Here is a 22,974-nt window from a genome sequence, read left to right on the forward strand (position 1 = left end):
CTATTGAGGACTGTAAAACACTTCAAAAAAACAGATCAGTGAGTCACTAAATTTACCACGAGGGATCTCTCACTAATACAATCTTTGCATTTTGTTGTTTTCCCCAGACCCCTCAGCTAGATCTTCTGGTTATGATCAGCTGAGGAATGCAATTGAGTTTGGCTGTAAAGGAGCAGCAGAAGATAAAGATGCTGCAGAGGGAGGCTCTGCGTACGTACAGCCTGAGCTTTAAGGCTTGTTTCGGTTCGACGTGCTTCGCTGACTGCTTTTCTCTAAAGTGAAAGAACATTTTAGGGATAAACATCATTACATCTATTATAATAATCACAAGATCATAAGTAAATCCTTTCTGTGCTGGAAGAGGTGGCCGATCATATGCTGCGCCTTTTGAAGTCTGTTCATTGCTAGCAATTTTGATAATCAATTCTTTGAACTAAATTTATCAAATAAGAATATCAAACAGTTGCTATTTTCCAGTTTCCCTCACAAAAGGATTGATGCCACTCACGTACGCAGCTTAGTTTCCGATTAGCGCAGACTATGATAACTAATCTGCCTTCCAGCACCTCTAAAGCCTCCTAATGAACATGCTGCATGTATTTCATGGATTTATTTGATCCATATACAAAACTAAAATGTGAAGACAACATGTTCCGCTTCAGCTAACTCACCTGCTGCAGGCTCTAGCTACACAGAAAATACAGATATAAGAGAGCTATTGGTCTTCTCATCTAAGTGAATAACCTTGACCATGTCATTACAATGTTCTGCTAGGAAATCTTGGGTCTTGTCATTTCTGTGGATGTTACTTGACACATAACATCCACCTGAACATTATTGTAGACCAAGCACCCCCCCCCCCCCAACCCCACCCCACCCCACCCCTCCCCTCCCAGTGGCAAAGGCACTCACCCGACAGAGGCTCTGTACCGCAGCAGGACAGTGTCCCCATCCACATCGCAAAAACTGATCAGAAACGACTCGAGGAACACGACAGAGCGCCCGAGGTGTTTGCTTAGTCTCCAAACTCCCCGGATCCCAATCCGATCAAGTGTCCCATGGATGCTTTCTGAAACAGCCAGAGCCACATGTGGCCCAAAGTCAAACACTACAGGAAGGCTCCAGTGGTCCCTGTCAGGTCAGAGCATACACAGTACCAGGCAGGTGGTTTTAATGTTGTGGCTGATCTACAGTGATTAAAGACTACAGTGATTTCATATGTTGTACTCCTTGTGATCTTTGAACCTGCTGCCAGTGTATTGTTATGTTTTGCCAATAAAAAAAAAAGTCTCTAATAAGAGTTGGAAAATATGTATTTCATAAAGTGTTTTTTGCAACATGTTTTTAAGGCTGGTTAGATTTTCGATCTCCCGCTGCAAAATAAACCCGCTAACAAGAAGCCCGGAGGAATACAGCTTGAGCGTGAGGTAAAGCTCCTCTGCCTTGATGCCAAGAGAAAGCCGAGGCAATGGCTGACCTTGTCCTTCTTTGCTGTTGGTCTGTGGGTTTGGGCCAGGGACAGGAACTCCCTGTACAGACACTGTGTCTGCGATTGCTAAAACTACTCCACAGTAGAACGCTTTGTTCACTGCCACCAAGGAAAACCTAGACAACAAAAACACACACACTCTGGAAAAATGAGCACTTGAGAGGGGCCGTTTTCTCCCCAAAATGTCTTGCTTGGGTTTCAGTGGTCAATAGTATTCCCTTCAGAAGGGGAAAATTCATGCAGCTTTTTCTTTCTTTTTTTAAAGGAATACCTCAAGATAATGCATATAAGACCTGTTGTTATCAAACCATTAATCCATCTTTACAAGTGTTGAAGGGCTGTGATTGCATGTGTTAAAAAAGAGCGCATAACCGCACAAGACTCAAGTTGTTTAACTGCGGGGGGAGTGTGACTTGAGGGGAAACTTATAACTGATACGGTTTGGGGGTCATGTGGTTATTTGTATCACTTATCTTAGCGATCTTAGCGTGAGCCAGCCAAAGGAAATAACAGCATAGCAGTAGAGTTTATTAGATAATTAGATTGTATGCACAAATATAATCTAATACTGGCTCGGCAACTCTTGTGACAGTATATTTAAACACCAGATATTTGGCAACCGCACGCTAAAATAAATATTAATGTTACAGCAACAGTTGGTGCTGTGCGGGCATTCAGCATTTGTCATTCACTTCCAATCCAGCTGACCAAATATCGCTGGCAAATAGTGTCATTTCAATCACAGTGCCCTCAAAGCTGATAGGTTATCCAATTATGTGTGTTGATGCATTTCCTGTGAAGCTAGGACATTGCTCATGACCTTTTCTTGATAGAAATGAAATTTTCTCCCCCTCAGGCTAAGCAAAATCTCACAGCACTCCACCCTTTGAGTGAGTCATGCTGGGATAGTCAAACAAGCCTACACGATGATGAATCTGCAGACGTTACTCCTGGAGAAGAGCTGTTTAGAAATCAGCCACCGTGCTCTTCGATGTGTCGCATGGCTCTCTTTCCGCACTGGCGTGTCTCGGGGCGTTAGAGAGTTGTCGACTTTGGGGGGGTGGCGGCGGCAGCGAAGGTGGTGGTGGCGGAAAGTCCTTGCCACTCTTTGCTCAGCGTCTTAGAGCAGGTTATCTCTCCCTGCAGCAAGCCGCCACGCGCCTGTTGCACCTGATTGTCTCATCGGCACATTCCAGGTGAGGAGGCCTGACAAGCCAGGACAGAGCACCCAGACAGTGATACACTTGTTCAGCAGCCGCAGGTGTAGCTGTCCTCTTTTTCTCAGCTCTCCCAGAGGTGTTTGGCGTCGCGGAGGAGTGAGAGTAATTTGAAGCCAAGACAGGGAAAAACCAGTGACAAATTACTTTTTTTCTATGAAGCACAGTAAGAAAAGAGCAGCCATTTTTTATGTGGTCATCTTATTGACCCACATGCCCATCCATCACTCAAAGTAGAGTCTGGAGTAAAAAAAAATAGTAATAAAAAATACAATAATTGACTGAGTTCAGAAAACATCCGCTGCGAGAGGGAAATTTTCAATGTGCACATTCATTCTGCAACTGGGTCGAGCATTATGACATTGTTCAGTCAAGAATTTGAGTGCAGCAGACTATAGGGGCAAAATAATAGGAACACCTTATAACACGGTAAAATCCAAGCGGGAGTTAGCTTGAGCTCGCTGTTCTATATTGTTTTAGTCAAATTAATAAAATAGCTGTAATTTTCATGCACAAAAGCAGCCACCTCGGCTTACGAGACTTATTCAGATAATATAAGTGGGAACAAGAATTTGTGTCAACCACATCTACAAAAAAGAAAACCAATAAAATACCAGAAATCAACTCAGGATGGCCCTTTAACAGCACGCCAGTCCCCTTGTTCTGATGTTCTAAACCGTGACCGCTCAGTAATCACCAGTACTTCATGACATCAGCAGTCGTGAGTCAAACCACACATGTATTCACACTCAGCGTTCATCTGCAGCTCAGCTAACGACCTGTTTTGTGTCTGTGTCCTGCACATCTTTGACGCTGTGTTGTTTAAAATCTGTCGTAGACAAACACCTGCCAAGGTACTAAAAACCACCTTTTGTGGTTGTTCCCACTACAAAACATCATCATGACACACACACACACACATATATATTCACAAGCTGGAAACAATACCAGCCACGTTGCCATGGCTGCTAATTATTCAGGCCTCCCTGTTGACAGAAAACAACCGTAAATTATACATCGTATAATTATATCATTAAAAACATCATAAGAAAAACTAATAACGAGCCCATCTTCTTTTACAGGTTTGTGAGAGAACAAAAAAGTAGGTTTCGATATTTACACTAGAATATTTCAGAGGTTTTGTAATTATTTTTTTATTTTTCCATACTTAGTGTGGCCTTTATATCATATATCTGTCTGCAGTGGAAGCTCTGTTTAATCTTCTTGTGGTTTGTTGTTTTTGTATTCTTCCAAAGTTGTGTTAAAACAATTACTTGTGACGTCAATAAGTAGGAAAAGCACCAGCAATTTTCATCGTGATTTCATTACCTTATTTATCAAGTAAAAATGTCCAACATTTGCTGTCTGCTTTAAAATTAATAGATCGAGTTATAATATTCATATCTGTAGGGTGTTGCATATTAAAGGTGATAGGTTTGTAATAAGCTAAAAAAGATTTATTAATGAAATCTGTGAACTTAATTCTCTAACAAAGCATCAACAAAAACATGAGCATATTATACACCCCTATTATCTTTTATATAACGGTAAGGTGTTCCTGTGGTACCACTCCTCTACTCCTGCACCTAAAATAGTTTCTGATTAGAAATTTTATTCCACCCCTCCGAAACCAAATAACGATCCTACGCTGTGTCCTCCCCCCCAACATTAATAACGTCTGTTCATCCCCACTGGTACGTGCACCTTCTAAATTTAGGACTTCATGGGTCTGTTCGGCCGTCGCTGAGGGGCGATCAGCCATTCAGGAGGAAGGAGGAAACAGGAACTGAAGCATTCTGATGATGTAATTGGCAGCAGATGTGGGGGAAGACAGAGATAAAGGAGAAGGAATTCAAAATAATATCTGTTTGGGCATGCATGAGGGAGTTATCATGAGCGCAGTGGGATCGTGTTTTGACTTTTGTTTCACTGATTCAGTGTTGCCCAAGTGCTTTCATTTTACAGTGGTCTGAGCTGTGGAAATCTGACATTTCAGTCCAGAAACAGCAGTGGAAAGATACCGAAAGAGCCCTTAATGAAAACATAGCTATACTTCACTGATCAGCGCGCACAGAGGGCCTGGAAGAAATAAAGTGTATATACTAATACTTGTTTTGAGCTGTCGGGGAGCTATAACATCAACTGAAAGGAGGATTTTAAAACCTGGCTTCCTAATGCAGGAAACAAGCAAAAAATAAGCTCGCATGTGAAAGTCACGGCAAAGACAGCGACTGAAGAGGGTCAAGTAGCCACTTTTTTCTGCCTTCCTTGTGGTCTGACAATGAGGCGGTGAGAACAACAAGACAGGACTGAGTAAGAGGATGCAGAGGGGGGCGGATGCAGGCTGGGACCTGCTTCGGCATTAAGTTATGCCTTTGTAAGGCAGAAGCACTTGCCTGTGGCAGGTGCAGGTAGCAGACGTGACGCTGCTGAGGTGTTTCTATTGAGAAGTACCCAACCTGCTGAGTTGTCGGGACAAGTTAGAGGACTCAGTCACCACCCTGCTAGAAAAAACTAACCAGATCCGCACACTATGACTTGCACTTCTAAAGATGCGACGGAGGAACTGGAAAATCCCAGGGCTTGAACGTAAAATTATAGGATTGTTGCGACGCTTGTCATGGAAGCTAATGTGGAAGATAATACATCATAACAGCAATTACAATCTCAGGGATTGTCTCTTTTATGTACCACCCAAAAAAAGCACTAAAGGCAGATTTAAATAAAGGCATATATCATCCACGAAGTGCTCAGCAGTTATATTTAAAATTCGAAATGTTAGCTTTTATGGGAGTGGACTAATCCTAAAGCTTGGGTTTAGAGGGATACATAATAACCAGGGCACTTCTGAAGCTTTCCAGGAGAGGATTCACATTTTCCACTGAAGTCCCAGTCAGAAATGTTTCTTAATAAAAACCCATCCTTCCTGTTCATCGGGGCCCTCGCGGTTATTTGTCCTTCTGGCTCTGTGTGCGAGGATGATTAAAACTCAGCCTCCCCTGTATTCAAGCCACAGAGAGGCACCTGTAGCTGCCGTCATACACTGCAGCGGATCGCCAACAAATGGAAGCTTGCAAGCCTAGCCATGTCAGGTGGGATTCCTGTCATCGCGGCGCAACAGTAATCATCGTCACAGAGGAGTCTGAGTGAGGGAAAAAACAGGAATGAAAAGGTTCAGTGTGTTAAAAAAATGCAAAGAAGAAGCTTCTGAAGAAGACGTGACTCACCATGTGCAGCACTTGCTCAAAACATTTTCTTGTTGTAGGAGTGGCAATGAAAAGCCCGACGCAATCATTTCTCATCAAAGATGCTGCTTGCAAACTTGTTTCTGACATACTGCAGAGAGAGAGAGAGTGGGGGGGAGGGTTTCCTTGATGTGATGGTGTTTAGCTATAACTTATCAAAATTCCATATCAGGATGTTTGCAGTTGAATCTGAGCTCTGATATTTAAGATTCAGAGCCTGTTTCAGCCTGTGTTGAAAAAAAGAGAGAGAAATCCCCCCAGAGAGATGATGTGAAAGATTTTTAGCCCTCATGCTGGTTTAGAGAATCAAAGATCACGTCAATGCCCACCAACACAGAGTCACAGGAATTTAAATTTACCTCTTTAAGCCCTCTTTAAGCCCCACAGCCTTGAGCATTTTATCAGCAGGGAAGTTCAGTCTGGACTTAACACAATATGCTGGTATTTAAAAATTGTCTTAGTCCCTATAACTAATGGGGCAAATGCGATGATATCCATCTAAAAGCACAAAGTTTAGGGGCAATTACTGTGGACACCTGAAGGAGTGGAGGGTTTTAACAATGAGAGCAAAGTAAGCAAAAGGATCCGCCTTTCCCTCCCCTGTTTGCTTTGCCTGAATGAATAGCAGATCCACCAGCATGGCAGTGTCAGAATAGATTAGCGCCATGGTCCATCTCCCTGCCTTCACAAAATAAAATCCTCTTAAAAGCAGAGGATGTCACTCAATCTCCCGAGACGCATTTGCTTGGTGGACTCGGAAGCTCTCGCTTCTGGGAAATATACCTGCACAAATAGAGGAAGTTTAAACTGAAAATGAGCTGCTAAAGAGGAATTTGCCAAAGTATAAATCTCCCACACTGACTGTATTTCCTCAGACAGGAATACACGCGCTATTAAAGTTACTAATTTTTAAGGCAGCCGTGTATACTCATGCATTATGGAAGTGCAAACAGTCATTAACTTCAACAAATGATGCCCACTTAATCTTTCGTTTTAAAGAGAATACATTTAGGTGGCCATCTTTAAAGGATCTATACGCTGCCTGCAGCTATCTTTTATTTTATAAACATAGCCCAGGGCTGCAAGTAAAAGGAGGATTTTCCAAACCGTTCTGTGTTTTCAGTGCGTGTAACTAAGAAAACAACAGGAAGTTCCTCTATGAGAGCCCAAAGGCAGAGGTTAAGAGTTCAGCACTCGCAAACCACTCTGCTGCTTTCCTTACAAAATAAAAGCCTTTATTTATTCAAAATAAGAAACTTGCAGGATAATGAATTTACAAAAAGCGAAGCATGAAGATGAAAAAAAAAACCACTTAACTAATAAAACACACAAGGTGATATAAAGAAAAAGTGCAATTCTAAATATGCCCACATTGTGAATTACGCAGAGTATAAGATGGAAAAATCTTAGGCTTAGGGTGATGGCATGCTTCTCCATAGTGATTTGCACAGTCTGAGACTAGGAGGAGGCACAAAGTCCTTGGGGCTTGCATTATGAAGGGCATCTAAAAGAAACAAATTTGTGGAGCTACCTTCTGTGGTGACCTCTTGTAAATAAGGGAGCAGCTGAAAGTGGCACACAGTCTGTTCATTCAGGCAATTTTTTACATTTTCCCTACAAGGGCACCTAAAAGCAGAATAGTACTATTGGCATGGTCCCGGCAGGCCTGCTCCTTTTGCTTCCCCTTGTCTCTCCCTCTCTCTGCTCTCAGGTGGAGTTGGGCAGGCCTTGGTGCCTTGCCCCCTTGGGTGGAGCATTTCTGCCTTTAGTCCAGCCAGCACACCTTTCTTCCATTAACTCATTATCTCCTGGGAATAAAAGGCTAACTGAAACCACACTTTGCCCGATTGTCATCACCTTTATGGTGGTAATCAGCCTATAGGTGGGTTTAGGGTTTTTTTTTGTTTATACCTGACCCTGTTCTCTAGTCTTTAATCCTAGTTTCCTCCCTGTGTGTGTCTTGACTGGACTCAAGTAACTTGCAATCTGAAAGTCTCACTTACTGTTCACCCAAAAAGCAAGGATATACCTGCAAACCCAAAGCTAGCCACCTCTCATTATGACTTACCTAGAAACTTCACGTGCCTCCCCCACCTGTACATCACAAAGGGAAAAAAAAGTCAAAGTTTCACTGGTTGTGGCAGCTTCAACACCAACCTGCCAACTCCTCTCTGGCACTTCCTTCTGCCCCCTTCCCCTGAGTTGGTGCACGCTCAGAAAGACCACTTACCTGAGATTAACTTACCAATGCCCTTGCTTTTAAATCCTGTTGACATAAAAACATTTAAAGCTTGCATTGATCTCAGTTGTTCTGCTTTTAAGTCAGTTTGTTCCTGTAACTGTGAAAAATATAATTTTAATCAAATTAAAACCAGTTTTAAAGTCATATTAGTCACAGTGTTAATTGATACTGTGCTTGTTCGTTTTTAAGGTTATGGTTCATGCAGTTTGAATGTATTATATTAACAAATGCATTTAAAATTAACTTAGGAATTGGCTTTTATAAAAAAAAAAAGGGGGGGGGGGGGGGAAATATTCCACATATTACATATATGTACATACTAAGCAATAAATAGGCCCAACACATGTTAGCTAAGAGCATCTCAAAAAAGAGTCGATGAAGGACTAATTAAGTTGGTGGGTGATATTTCCTTGATATTTCATATTTTTTAAATAATGTGAAAACTTTAAATAGACTGTGGGATAGACTGATAAATATGCAGAAACATACACGGCTGAACACACTGATTCCACCACCTGTCGTAAAAACAAGAAAACACAAATATTTTCGCAATCTGTCAAAAACTTGTTTAAATTTGAGGCACACTGGACTTCAAAGAGAGTCCGAAATTAATCAGCTATAACATGCAAACACTCTTCAGCAAAGCAAGTAAATATGTTTAGCATCTTACAGAATGAAAAAATAATAATCTGCTTTTTTCAGCTTTTTTGTAAAACTGGATAACATTAATAACAACAATAATTCTGTTTTAGCATTAAAAATATTTTAAATAAGTTAAAGCACTTGCACATACTGTAGTGGTGGACTAACCAGGTGGTGGTCTATATGTTGAACTGCACATTATGTATTATTTATACTGTACTCAGACATCGTCCCGGTATAAGTATCTGATGTAATAGTTGCTATGCCACACAATTTTGAAATAACTCCTGTGTTTTGTGTTTTTGTTACCTACCCCAAAATTACAAAAAATCCAAAACAATAAAACAAACTTTTATAAAATGTAGAACAAATATGAAATTAGTGCTGACTTTATCTTGGCTACAAACACTATGAATCCTGGGTAATATTTAACATTAATCTCCACTAGAAAATATTTATAAATAAAAGAGTTGTTCAGCTGTTATAAAGATTTAGATTTATATGTTTATTTTGAGTTTTTAGCCCCATGCCTGCTTCTTGCTTTGAACCCCACAGACCTGAAAGATTCATGCACTCCATACTTTCTATTCATCTTCATCTTCCAAGGCTTTTCTCTCCTGTAAAATACTTTCTAAGGTCCTCTGGCCAGAATTTTTTTTTTATCAAACAGATGATTGGGATAAGATACATGCACTCGAAGCTCTTTATTTGTTATCGTCATAATTTGACAGCACAGTGTGAGGAAATGATGATTCAGATGTTTTGACTACATGCACACACAAAAAACCCATCCTGCAATCCATTTTATACAAGTCACACACAGACACTATAAAGGGGAAGGTATGCAGGAAAATGCAACAGCCGACTGGTTTTCTGTGCTTGATATGTACGATGTTACAACCTTTACTGTGTGTGTGTGTGTGTGTGTGTGTGTGTGTGTGTGTGTGTGTGTGTGTGTGTGTGTGTGTGTAGTTTAACACACTACAGAGTGTAAGGTGTGCAGGAATAGCAGGCAGGTTCTCAGTGCAATGTTATGTCGAGTGTCAGCCTGAAATGTTTTTTTCATTACAGTCAGCATCACTTTCAAACTAATGCACTGCAATTGGAAGAATGTTTTCTGCCTGCACGATGTATGTTTTTGAAACTTCCCTGAGGGGGACGCGTCACACTGGCAACCAAGAAAAGGCAGCTTTAAGTTTTTTAAAGATTCCTGCAGTTTGATCACAACTATTACCAAATAGCTGAAGGCCTGTAATTAACCAAGCAGGTTTGATGCCTAAATCTCACCGATTGTTGCCCCCTAAACTCAACCAAACAGCACATGGAAACAAAAGTAAGCAACAAATGAAATGTAATCCAAGAGAAACTGTTAATAAATAAAAGCCTGCAGACTGTGGTGTGAGCGGGAATTCATTAAAAGGTAGAAACAATATCAGTACACAAAGGTTGGTGTTCATGTATACATGAACTGCCATGAGCATCTGTGTGTACGTGGTGCACAGAGGAGCTGGGAGGACTATTTTATTTTTGCCACATTTTATTGTTTTCATGTACAATCATTTCCACACTTATTTCTTATTATTGCATTTTACTCTCAGGTCCAGTGAACCTGACTGTGTAGGGAATATACAATCAGTTTCTTTCAGTGTTCTCAGTAAATATATTGGTGTTTTTTTTTACAAGTAAATTTATTAATTTTTCTTTTAATAAAGACTGAGAACACCACACAGGGTTGAATGGCTAATCTGCTGTATGAATCATTTTCTAACCAGATAATTCAATCAAACTACAGCGAGCTGGATCAAAATTAAAAAGAAATAAACAAGCTTAATGAATTCGAAGAAATTCAGTGAGTCAATACTCTTCCTCTCAGTCTGCTGCTGTGCTGCTGTCAGAAATGTTGATCTGCTGTGTTGCACACTGCAAAAACATATTTATTTATTTATTTATTGTATTTTATTTTATTTTTTGTGTCCCGTTTGGATCTTTAGCCATCAGAATTGTTGTCTTAAGGCCAAGAAAGATGCCAAGCGGATTTATTTTACCAAGTGGATCATCATGGCCTTGCCATATTGGTCCATTTGATTGACCTTTATTATAATTATATATTTATTTTATTTTCAGTTGCTACAAACGGGACAGACATGACACACCACATCTAACAATAGCCTTCACTGACTTCCTAGCTCACGTTACAGGATGTGATACAATGGTTAAGCTAGAAATCAGTTTTAAAATATACGTTCTGCACACAAGGCTGAGTAAAAATGTATTATTGTTGTTCTGGTAGAGACATGGCATTTCATTCAGTATATATTTCGCCATGTATTTCTGTGTCTGCCAAGCACGATAGCAGCAAGTACAGAAAAATGTCTGCAGTGTAACTCTCAAGGAGCAAATTAAGCTAAAGCAGCAGCAAAAAGTGCAGTTCCTCTGGTGGCCACTTGAGGCTGGCTCCAAAAAAGAAAATTTGTCTCAATACAATCCGATGTTAAAATGCCTGAAGTTACTGCATTAAAAAAAGCGTGCTTAAGGCTACAGCTGTGTAACATCATATCCACAATAATACCTGTATACATTTTTAAGTATCATTATCATTGCTGTAATAACATCATGTGTTTATGTTCCCTAGTACAAGAAAAAAATGAAACAAGTCTGGGCAACTCAGGGAGTGAAAGCAGCACATCAGCCTAAGATGACAATTTAGCACCTTAAAAGGTGCAACTTCCACAACCTCCAATAAGATACGGCAGTACTTTGCTACAAGAAAACTCTTCCTGTCGAAGGCTACGATGGAGGAGATATTAGCAACTGGTGATGTGTGACCCAAATGTCAACAAATGACTCTACCAAGCCTTGCTGGAGCACTCCCTAGCTGCACTCCATATGACAGGAAGAGCAAACAGTGGATGGAAATTACTGATGTTGTTCCACAGTGGAAAAACAAGACTTTAAGCAGCTGGTTAAAAATCCAAACCCAAGTTATAACATCCCAAGTAGAAACTATTTTTCTGTCTTGTTATGCAACAGCATTGTGCATCTCCTGGCGAGTTACACGGTTACGTTACTTTACTTAAACTAAAGTGTTCCAGGGGAAACACTAGCTAGATAGGCTACTTTGGTGCTTACATTTAAATGACACTGCGTCACTACAACTGTGCTGCTGGTACACCTGTAAATAATGCTTCCTGCAAGCATCAATAAAACATTGTTCATTCTGTATTTTTGAAGCTATATAACCCACACCCCACTTTTAGCCTGTTGCAAAATATAATTTTTACCTCTGTGGAGAGTTAACCTGCATGGGCAGAATCTTTTGATTGGTGTCTGCTAGTCCTTATCCCCAACTTTGAGTCAATATACTGGACCTCTTCATTGTCTGCTGATATATCTGGTGCCTTCCTGTGAAGTAGACGCATGTGCTTCAGTTTTGGTGGAGCAAGGCAGAGCCAATGTTAATAACCATTATTTGGTGCTTAGCTTAGCCAGGTCAGTGCTCTGTTTATGACTTATTTACTTACTATGACATAGTCAGAAATATCAAACCATGGTTAAGCAGTTTTACTCATGTTCGCTGCTGCCATCCCAGTTGGCGAATCAGAGTTGGTGGAGCTCCAACTTTCTGGGTTGGAGATTAAACTTGAGAGCGGCTTTCTGTCTGAGAATTCCTGATTTCCAACTTTCCACTTCAAATGGGACACAGCATAAAGAGCTGACATGTCTGTATTTGCGTTGCATAGAGTTTGAGACAGATTGCCAACCAAACTAGCATTAGCTGGTTAATTAGCATTCCACCTTTTCATCCTAATACCATGTTGATTTTTGGGGGCTTCTGTCTCAAAAAAACACAACATGGTGGGCAAGACACTAATGCTGAAGCTTAAATGAAGATTCCAAAACGAGTAAGGAGCATCGCTACCATTTTTTTAACCGTCTCTGTCTCAGTATAGTGATTGAAATACCAAGTTAACATAAATCTATGCACAAACCTAGCTGATCTACTCCACTAAGTTAAATATACTACTAATAGTCATACCTTACTGTTTGTACAAAGCTGTTTTGTTAGCATTGTAGCTCTGTATACAAACTTGTTTAAGCACTAGCCTAGATCAGTTGACGACCATTTGGCAACCAACATTCACACAGGGTAAATATGTATATTCCACGAGTGGTAGGTTGCAGGCCATCAATGTGAAAATGACTGCAAACATCCCAGTCACGCAAGGGCTGGGGCATAATTAATATAACAGTTAGCATTATGAGCTTTATTTTAAAAAGACCATTTGAAACTCTGTTTGGTTATTTTTCGGCAATGAGGTTATTCACACGTAATTATGATTAATATAAATGGCCTGTATTTGTATAGCACTTTACTTAGTCCCTATGGACCCCAAAGGGCTTTACACTACATTCAGTCATCCACCCATTGGTGATGGCAAGCTACATTGTGGCCACAGCTGCCATGGGGGGCACTGACAGAGGTGAGGCTGTCCGACACTGGTGCCACTGGGCCCTCTGACCACCACCAGTAGGCAACGGGTGAAGTGCCTTGCCCAAGGACACAACGACCGAGACTGTCGGAGCCAGGGCTCGAACCGGCAACCTTCTGACTAGAAGACGAACTGCCAACTCTTGAGCCACGATTGCCCCACAATATAATAGAACAGATTTATTTTATAAGCTGTTGAAACTGTTATTAATGCAATACTGAATAAGGTAAGAAAAATGCTAGTTCTCTCACCTCATGATGCCACAGACTGCCCCCTGAGATATCCGGGGACAGTGACCTGTAAGGTGGATTATCTGCCTGGGAAGGAGACACACTGCTGGCCTGTCAACCTGATACCTACAGCAACATCCAGAGTCTGTCAAAATGATCAAGTCACTGCAAACCCAGGCTCACAAATTATGTAGAAGCACACATCAGATCTACACACTCACAGTGTAAACATTTCATCACCGTCCACGGTTTTTGTTTGATGTGTGGAAAACGGTTTTGGTCTGCGGTTTAGCTCCTTCTCATGAGCTACGGAGAAGTCAGATTTATTTTTCCTTTTTTCTGAGCTTCTAAGTAGGATCAGCTGTCATTTGAGGCAAGGACGTAATAGTCTACATTTTCAGCAGAGCAGCGTTTCTCTCTTCAAATTGATTGGAATCACTTTCTGTACCGCAACAAGAATCCTCTCCCGTTCTCCTCCTTTTCATCTCTTAGTCTCACTGATCATTGGTGCTACTGAGATACAGAGTACAGGTGTGATCATCATCCTAATGCATCTTTGAGCATGCGTGCGTGTGTGTACGTGTGTGTGTGTTGCACAGATAACATTTCAATAGTGCGATCTGAAACTACAATAAATGAATGTTGACACAGCATCCGTAGTCATCCATAATTTATATCAGCTCAAAAAACTTTGCAGAGCTTTTTGAATGTTGATTTCCATCATCCCACTGAATATAATGTTGTAACAATTTGGTGCTCAAAAATAGGCTGAATCGTGCTGGAGGAAGTGGACAGCGCAGTACGTACACGTGTTTATGTGCTCCTGTGCCTGCATGCATATGTGTGTGTGTGTGTGTTTCAAACCTGGCATAATGATAGACTGACGCTGAGACCGACAGCACCACCCCAAGCAAGTAGAAAAGCCCTGCATTCCTGGGCTGCGAGCTGTGAAGCACATATTGCAAGTTAAAACATGCAGCCCGGAGCCACCTATGTTTTAGTAAATAGTTTTAGAGGTAGAGCTTAGAAATCATAGCTTCAGGTCAAGGCTGAGATTGATTGAATGTTTTGTGGTTGTCCACTTTTATGGAGAAGTGTAAAATAAAGGGCTGGATATTCAATGTTTTCTGATGCTTTGAAGTTGTACTGAATGTAGTTGTGTCAGGAAAAAGGGCACTTTCCTTTTTATACAGCAATCGGAAGATAAAATTTTTGTGATTTTCATGTGTGCACTGTATGATGCTACACACAGCACCCTATTAGCGTGGTTTAGCAATAGAAACTGAAAGCAAGGAGAAACAGCCAACCTACTTCTGTCCAAACATGATCTGGCCTCCTCCTGAAGCTTCTTATTAAACTGGACGTGAATGTGACATCAACGTGCTCATCGAATTCTTCACTAAAATAAACATTTCAGAAAGTGGTGAAATACGCCGTGCTAAAATAAAGTGTAAAAGCAAGTTTGTCCTTTTTTAAAACATGTCTTTAACTCATACATGTGTGCAAGTGGCTTAGAAACTGGATGGGTGGAGTTTCATTGATAAGTGCTTTAAAGTGGCTCTGTTTGTATTCCAGCATGCTGTAATAAGAAATCCTGTTTTCATGGAGTGGCTCACTCTAGTCGCATTCATCTGCATAGATCACCACCTGTCACTCAAATCTGAAACACCTGTATTCTCCCAGCATCCACAACAGTTGGCTCTCTGCAGAAAAACCCTAAAATAGCCATAAAAAAATGACTGACTGAGCCCAGAAACAGAGCCTGATCATTTAAGCTCATAAATGTAGATAAGACTATCTCACAGCTCTTGCTTATCCCCCAATTTTCTAATATTTATTCCCTCTCTATGTGCTGTTTGTTCTTCTTTCATTCCAGCAGCCCGGGGGGTGCTTGAGCTATGAGAAGAACTTTCTGAGTTCCCTTCCAACATAATCAAATAGAAGACAGTCACAATAATAATACCCACTCATGGCATCTACTCCCTAACCTTTTCCCCTTTGTCTTTAATTGACACATTAATCAAACAGACACGTTAGTTAGATTGTGCCGCGTTCGATATTGCCAGACTATAACGAGGAGGAATGGTGATTGCACATCAGCGTGCTTTACAGTTAGATGGCGGGAAGCTGATCAAGCTTCACGCTTGGAGGCCACATATAGGAAGGAGGATCCACTCCACCTGCAGGATTTCACTGGACACAACAGAGTTTATTTCCCTTCAGCTGTATTGGCTCATCCCAGCATGCTCTGCTGATTCCTTTCGACTTGACTTGATAACGAGTGTATTTGGCCTCCTGGTTCGTGTGTCTGCCTCGCTGATTTTCTCATTGTAATTCACTGCCGTTCTGCAGAATTCTGACCCGCTCTGTTGCATATGATTGTGTCTGATCTGTGGGGCTCCTTTGAACGCTTTTCACATCTTCGGGCCTCTTCCTTGACAATTTTTGAAGCTTCTTATCACCTAGTTTTCATTCTTTTGTCTGATCTCTGGTGGAAAAAGCAATGAGATACTTTCGTTCAGGAAAGAGAGGAAAAATTCAGTGCAGAAGTATTCCATTACTAGAAAAATGACAGTTATAAATACATTTAGTTATAATTAATAGAGGCTCAGGAGAGCTGATATCTTTAGTATGAATTGTGAGTATTAAAAGCAAATTAAATTAATATTATATTCAATATAAATGTCACTCAGGCACAGTTTGCTGTTTTGTCTCTTTTCAAAAAAGACAAATATAGAAATACTCCAGCTTATAACATGTAAAGATGGACTACTACTGATCCAAAAGAAAAACACTTTGAAAATGTCCTTTATTGCTGTGAAAAAACTGTGAATGTCATCTCTAAATACTTTCAGTTAGAAAAAACTTTTACATTTTCATTTACTCCTTAGACTGATAAACTCATTGATTAATCAGTAAATTTATGAGTAGATTATTCAATAATGAAAATCAGTCGGTATAAAACAGAAATGTAATCCTTGCATCAGTCACACTTTTTTACCTTGCAGTAGGGTGGGTGTTGGGGTGATGCTAGATTTAAGTATGCACTCACTTCCTTGGTTATACCTGTTCAGCTGCTTGTTAACCCAAATATTTAATCAGCCAGTCACATGAATCACATAACAAATAAATAAATATCTAGTAAAGAGCAGTTGAGACAACTCAAATAACCACAAGGCATGCAGAAAAGCATCTCTGCGTGCCCTATATTGACACTATATTGACCTATATTGACACTCACACTATACTGAACCTTGAATCAGTTGAGCTACAGCCACAGAAGACCACACCAGATGCCACTAATGTCAGCTGAGAACATTAAACTGAGGCTACAGTTCAACAAAATTAGACAATAGAAGTATATAAAAATGCTGCTTGGTCTGATGAGGTCTTGATTTCTTCTGCGACATTCGGATGATAGGATCAGAATTTGGTGTAAACAACATGACAGCATGGATCCATCCTGCCTTGTGTTAACAGTTCATGCTGCTGTCATGATGTAATGGTGTAGGGGATATTTTCATGACTCACTTTAGGCCCCTTATGAGCATCGTTTAAACTTTCTTGCTTGCTGCCAACCACGTCCGTCCCTTAAAGACCACAGTAGTTCAGTGAACTCAAATGGCCTCCACAGTCACCAAATCTCAGTCCAACAGAAAACCTTTGGGATGCAATGAAATGGGAAAATTACATCATGGATGTGCAACTGAGGAGTCTGCTGTAACTCTGTGATGCTATCATGTCTATATGGACCAAACTTTCTGGCGAATCTTTCCAGCACTTTGTTGAATCTGTGATGGCAGGAAGGTGTTTAACGTGACACTAGTATGGTGTACCTAATGAAGAGGCTCTGTGTGTGTGTGCATGTGTGGTTGAGAAGATTTATTCATAATAAGAGAGAAATATATATTGTATATAAATACACCTTCCTACTTTACATTGTGTAAGACACACATTATATATAGTGAAAACAGGTTTATAGGATGCTATATGTGGCGTTTTGCTTTTTTATTGTTAGAGCGACTGTTATTTAATGAAAGAATTGATGGAATAAATCCCTCCAGCTTGAACAGTCAAAATCCTGCTTGCTGTTTGTCAGACAAAGCTGCTTCAGCTTGTCCAATTTGAATGACGCAAGCAGAGTGGAGGATTTCCAGAACCTGCTTCAAACTTGAACTCACTGGACGTTTTTCAGCCATTGTTTATAGATAGATGTCAATTTAGTCCAAGTCAAGTAGTGATGCATTCAGTCCTCAAAATTGCTGGTTAGAAACGGCTATTTTGTTGGGGGGAAAGGCAGTAAGTTTAACAGTTTAATGAAAAACAATGTCAGCATTAGCATTAATTTATCCCAATGTGAGCAGAATTGCTGTAATGAGGCTATTTAGCTCACCAAATGGAGGTTAAACAAATTAATTTAACTGATTATAGTATTTTTGTTCTCTTGGTAACTTTTTTCTATTTTTTAACTAAATGAGAAACACTTTGAGGCTATTAAAAAACACAAAGGGACATTTAACATTTAAATCGCTAAAGGTAGACTTATTGAGTTGGGATCGTGTGCTGTAGAGTAAAAAGAAATCCTCCCATTTTAACTGCAGTGTGTAGGAGTGTAAAGTGTTTGTTGTACCCGATGAAGTGAGGGCCTGTTGCCACCAGCTGGAGCAGAGCTGCAGTGCAGCATCACCTGCAGGGAACACCTGGATCCAAACAGACAGGTGTGTTCAGTCATCCTAATAAGCATGTGTTGTTTATACACACATAAGCATTTGTTTGGTCAGAGTGCCATGTTGATGAGAAAAGGTGAAATTAATGTGGGAAATTTGTCTGAATTCTAGAGAGGCTGCTTATTATAGGCAAAAAACAAGCTTTTTAATTAACAGCAATCTCCACACAACCGCGGCTGTGATGTGTTTAGCGCTCTGTGTGAAACTGATGAGCATGGCAGCTTACTGATAACATTTCACATGAAACCTGGCACACATTATTGCATGTCACTGAAAAATAGTTGAAAAGGTAGGGAGCAAGGCCTGCTGAGTGCCGTGAGCGATGATTCGCATGGTTTTTAGTGATGAAAAGGAGGAGGATTCGTTAGAAGTAGTGGTGGAAGAAGTATCCAGAATCTTTGCTTAAATGGAAGTGGCAATTATTTAGCATGCAAACGCTCAATTACAACTAAAAACTAATTCAAAGTATTCCCATAATTAGGTAAAGCATGTAAATGTTATCATAGAATGCTGATGCTTAAAGTGATGTATCAGCAATATCTTCAAACTGATATTTTTAATGGTACATCGATTATTGATACTGCGTGGGATTGTACAAAATATTTAAAAGAAGTCAGAAATATTCACGATGATCACAAACAATATCCGACATATGAGCAATACATTAGCGATGAGACCTACTGTCACTCCCAGCATGCCACAGAGTGATGCCTGGTTGGGATATTTGGAATCGCTGTAGTGTAATTTTTAACACACGGGCAGTTCCTTGGACTTTAAGGGTGTTTCTGTCACAGGCTGACATTTAAACCATAGTGTGAGCTCTTATTAGTTCTGAAGCCAAAAACGTACCGAACAATAACAGAAAAAGGAAAAGTCAAAAAAAGGAAGTGTAAAAATAGCATTCCTAGCAGCGAGCTGAACTCCTTTTTTCTAGGAAGAAACTGTGAGGTGTGATTATCCCACCGGCAGCCCACCAGCCACTCTATTCAGTTCAGTTCAGCTTTATTTATATAGCACCAAATCACAGCAGCAGTCATCTCAAGGCTCTTTATTTAGCAAGGTGGAATATTCGAGAGAAAACCAAATCAATGAGGGTATCCCCTACGAGCAAGCTCTTGGCAACAGTGGAAAGGAAGAACTCCAGTTTAATAAGAAAAGACCTCTGGCAGAATCAGGCTCAGGGAGGGGCCCCCAGACATGGGGTGATGGGAAAAAGAAGAGAAAGAGAGTGCACACAGAGACAAAGACAACAAACAAACCCTTGGAGGAAAGAGAAAACAAACGTTAATGACACACAGTAGCAGCATGTACAGTAAACGCATCAGGGGTCAAAAGAGGGGAGTGGAGAAGACAAGCTCAGTGCACCATGGGAAGTCTATTCCAGCATGGTTCAGGGTGACCTTATCCAACACCCAACTTTATAAGCTTTACAAAAAGAAACATTTTAAGCCTATTCATAAAAATAGAGAGGATGTCTGTCTCCCGAATCCAAACTGGGATCTGGTTCCACAGGAGAGGACCTGATAGCTGAAGGTTCTGCCTCCCATTCTACCTTTAGAAACTCTGGGAACCACAAGCAAGCCTTCAGTCTGAGAAGCAATTGCTCTGCTGGGCTCTGTTGGCATTTTCCCCCATTCAGCAAAGTGTTATTCTGCAGCAGTTCCCTGCATGCTGTAAAATTACTCTAAAAGGGTACCTGGAGTGTTAAAATGGGACGAGAAGGGGTTGTGACCAAGCATCAGTACATTATTGACTTAGGAGTAGGAATGTGTTGATCAAACACACTTCATCTCCATTTCCTGACACTGTGCATCAGTCAGGCATGGATAAAGGTAAGCCCTGAGATGCAGTGAAACAGTAAATGCATGATTAAATTTCTCTTTCATTCAGGGTTCAGTGGAAATAAAGAAGAGTGAATATTTGCAGAAAGGAAGTGTGCATCCTAAGTACATCCATAAATGGGGTTTTACTTACTGATTAGATCTCTCCTTGGGAAAGCAAAGACATGTGCAAACTGCTCTTGACTGACATTACTTTTACCCTGTGATTGGTTTTGTTCTATCTGTTCTACACTGTCAAACTTACACCGGACAGTTTTAAAGATGTAATAAAAATCAATTCAGCAGAAGCGGACATATAAATCCCTAATCAAAATCTGGCTTCTGCATTACCCACAATAAAACTCAGCCTGTTATGATACCAACAGCTAATGGAGCCTTAAGACATGAGGAGCACATTTGAGTTAGGTCACCTCTTTCTACGATGATTTTTAAACCATTTACAAGCAGGTAATCTTTACAAAGTCCTCAATAGCTGTCAGCAGACGTGGCAATTTCAGCCACTCCCTTATTTACCAAAGGGTCGCCACAGCAGATAGATCCCCCTTATTTGATTTGACACATTTGCCTTTGCTGACACAACCTTCCCATTTACCCAGGTTTGGGACCCTCACAAGGAGTAATAATAACAATAATAATGGTAATAAAAACCTTTATTCATGTAGCACTTTTCTTTTCACCTTTTTGTCAAACTACTGTTAGCAGTGCTCTACGTAAACTACGCCTGACAACAACAGTAGATGTAAACATTAAAAAAAGTATTCAGTAACTATATCCTTCCAATAAATATATATTTGTCTTTTACATGTAGATATATTTGCACACCTCCAAATAATGAATTAATGTCTTTGCCCATAAGTACAGTGTTGAGCAACTGCACTTGTTACTTCACGCCACTGGTGAGGAGGGCTGGACTGTCAATGGGAGCAAATCTCCAAAGATCAATGGCCAGTGAAACAATGGCATTGGGAGTGAATGCAGCAAGTGGCTCTGAATCAAATTCCCGTTTGCACAGGAAGCTGTAGAAAACCAGGAAAGACACTGCCCTCGCTCTTCCTTTGGTACGTCAAAAATACTCCAGCTCACGGCACCAGACGCTGCCCGATCAGGATCCTGTTTTCACTCTTTCGTTTTTGTTTTGTTTTTTTCTTCTGTTCAGCATTTCTAGCTTCCAAACAGGAGAAGGGTCAAGATATCATTAGCTCTGTGCCATACATGTGACTCCTACTATAAGGGAAGTTATAATATCCTAGCAAGGCATCTAATTTTAGTGGATACATATGACCGAGTTGGCTGATATCTAACTGTACTGTAGTCTAAAGACATTGAAAGATTTGAAGAGTTTGTTCGGTTTGAGGAAGTGATTACTGCAGCACTGCAATGATTCACTGAGCTATTTCTAACTCATGAATACTAGTCACATTATTAAAGTGACAGTGATTCATAAGTCACTTGACATTATTAAAAACTGCTCGTGAAAACTCGAGCTTTTCTCTCTGACCTTTAAGATGTCAGATGTCCAGTGTTGGAGTTGTTGCTTATTTTCTCTCCAAAGAGGGTAACCTGGTAATAAGCACGACACATTACACAACATGGTCTAAGATGTTTGCAACACAACATAAATGGCTAGACTGCACTTCATTAGATATACTTTTCTAGTACCACGCCTTCAACAAGGTGCAGTTAGTCCAGATTTTATAATTGCACCACATCCCAAAAATACTCTATTGCCTGGAGACCTGCTGACTCTGGAGGCCATTTGAATACAGTGAGCTCATTGTCGTGTTCAAGAAACCAGTTTGAGATCAGTTGAGCTTTCAGACATGGTGTGTTATCTTGCTGAAAGCAGCCATCTGAAGATAGGTTCACTGATGGTCAGCAACAATACTCCGGTAGGGTGTTGTGTTTAAATAATGTTTAGTCGGTACTAAGGAGCTCAAAGTGTGCCAAGCCTGAACTGTTGATGCAAGGTAGGATGGATCCATGCTTCCAGGTTGTTTACACCAAAGAAATCAAGAATAATAATCTTCTGTTTGGTAAGCCTGGTTGAATTGTAGAGTTTTCTGTTGTTAGCTGACAGAAGTGGCACCTGGTGGGGGCTTCTGCAAGATTTGACATGTTTTGCTTTTAAAGATGCTCTTCTGAATACCTCTACCTGTTGTGTCCGGTGGTTATTTGACTTACTGTTGCCTTCCTTGAAACAGACTGACCAGTCTCCAGTCACCCATCGACTCACACATTCACTCAGTGCTTCTGTCTGTCACACACACACTGAAATGAGGACTGAAGGAACTGGAACTGCACCACTAAGCTGCCTGCTAGCCACAAATCCTTACCTTTACAAGGATATACACAAGATGCTAAATCTCACACTCTAGTCGTTTCACACAGCAAATTAGAAGTACTGTGAACGCCAGAATTTAAATACGCTTGACACAAGATCTCGTAATTATGAGGTGCATATGTGCTCCTTGGTAAATCCTGTGCACTTTTGCATTGCTAAGCATTAGTGTTTTGTTTTTGCTTGTAGTTTCCTAAAGAAAGCTCTATACTGTAGTCTTACATCTCAGGAGTGTCAGAGTCACCAAAGACTTAAAATTTTTAAAAAAGCACCAAGTACAGTTTATTTTTTTAATGCTTTGAATGGGTCTGACCCTTCAAAGCATAAACAAGCTTCATCCATCGGTATTAAAAGTTATTTTCAGCAATAGTTTAGCATTTGATGCTTTGAGCACTTGTTATTGACAAATGTGCTACTTGCAATGAAATATTTCTACGTCTGAGTACCTTCTGCACCGCTGGAAGCACAGCAGCAGCTTGGCATACAACACAAGTAATGAAACAGAAATGGGAA

General features: G+C 40.5%; 1 long non-coding RNA gene across 1 annotated transcript; it reads right to left on the bottom strand.

Moving 5' to 3' along the window:
* Positions 1 to 4,425: 4,425 nt before the first annotated feature.
* On the bottom strand, positions 4,426 to 6,071 carry LOC145421931 (uncharacterized). The gene is made up of 2 exons (XR_013903308.1): positions 5,934 to 6,071; positions 4,426 to 5,848 (listed from the first exon to the last, which is right to left on the bottom strand). It is a non-coding gene; the product is annotated as an uncharacterized LOC145421931 (long non-coding RNA).
* Between the last annotated feature and the right edge of the window lie 16,903 nt (positions 6,072 to 22,974).

The sequence above is a fragment of the Astatotilapia calliptera genome, chromosome 18 (genome assembly GCF_964374335.1).
Source record: "Astatotilapia calliptera chromosome 18, fAstCal68.1, whole genome shotgun sequence".
Taxonomy (NCBI): domain Eukaryota; kingdom Metazoa; phylum Chordata; class Actinopteri; order Cichliformes; family Cichlidae; genus Astatotilapia; species Astatotilapia calliptera.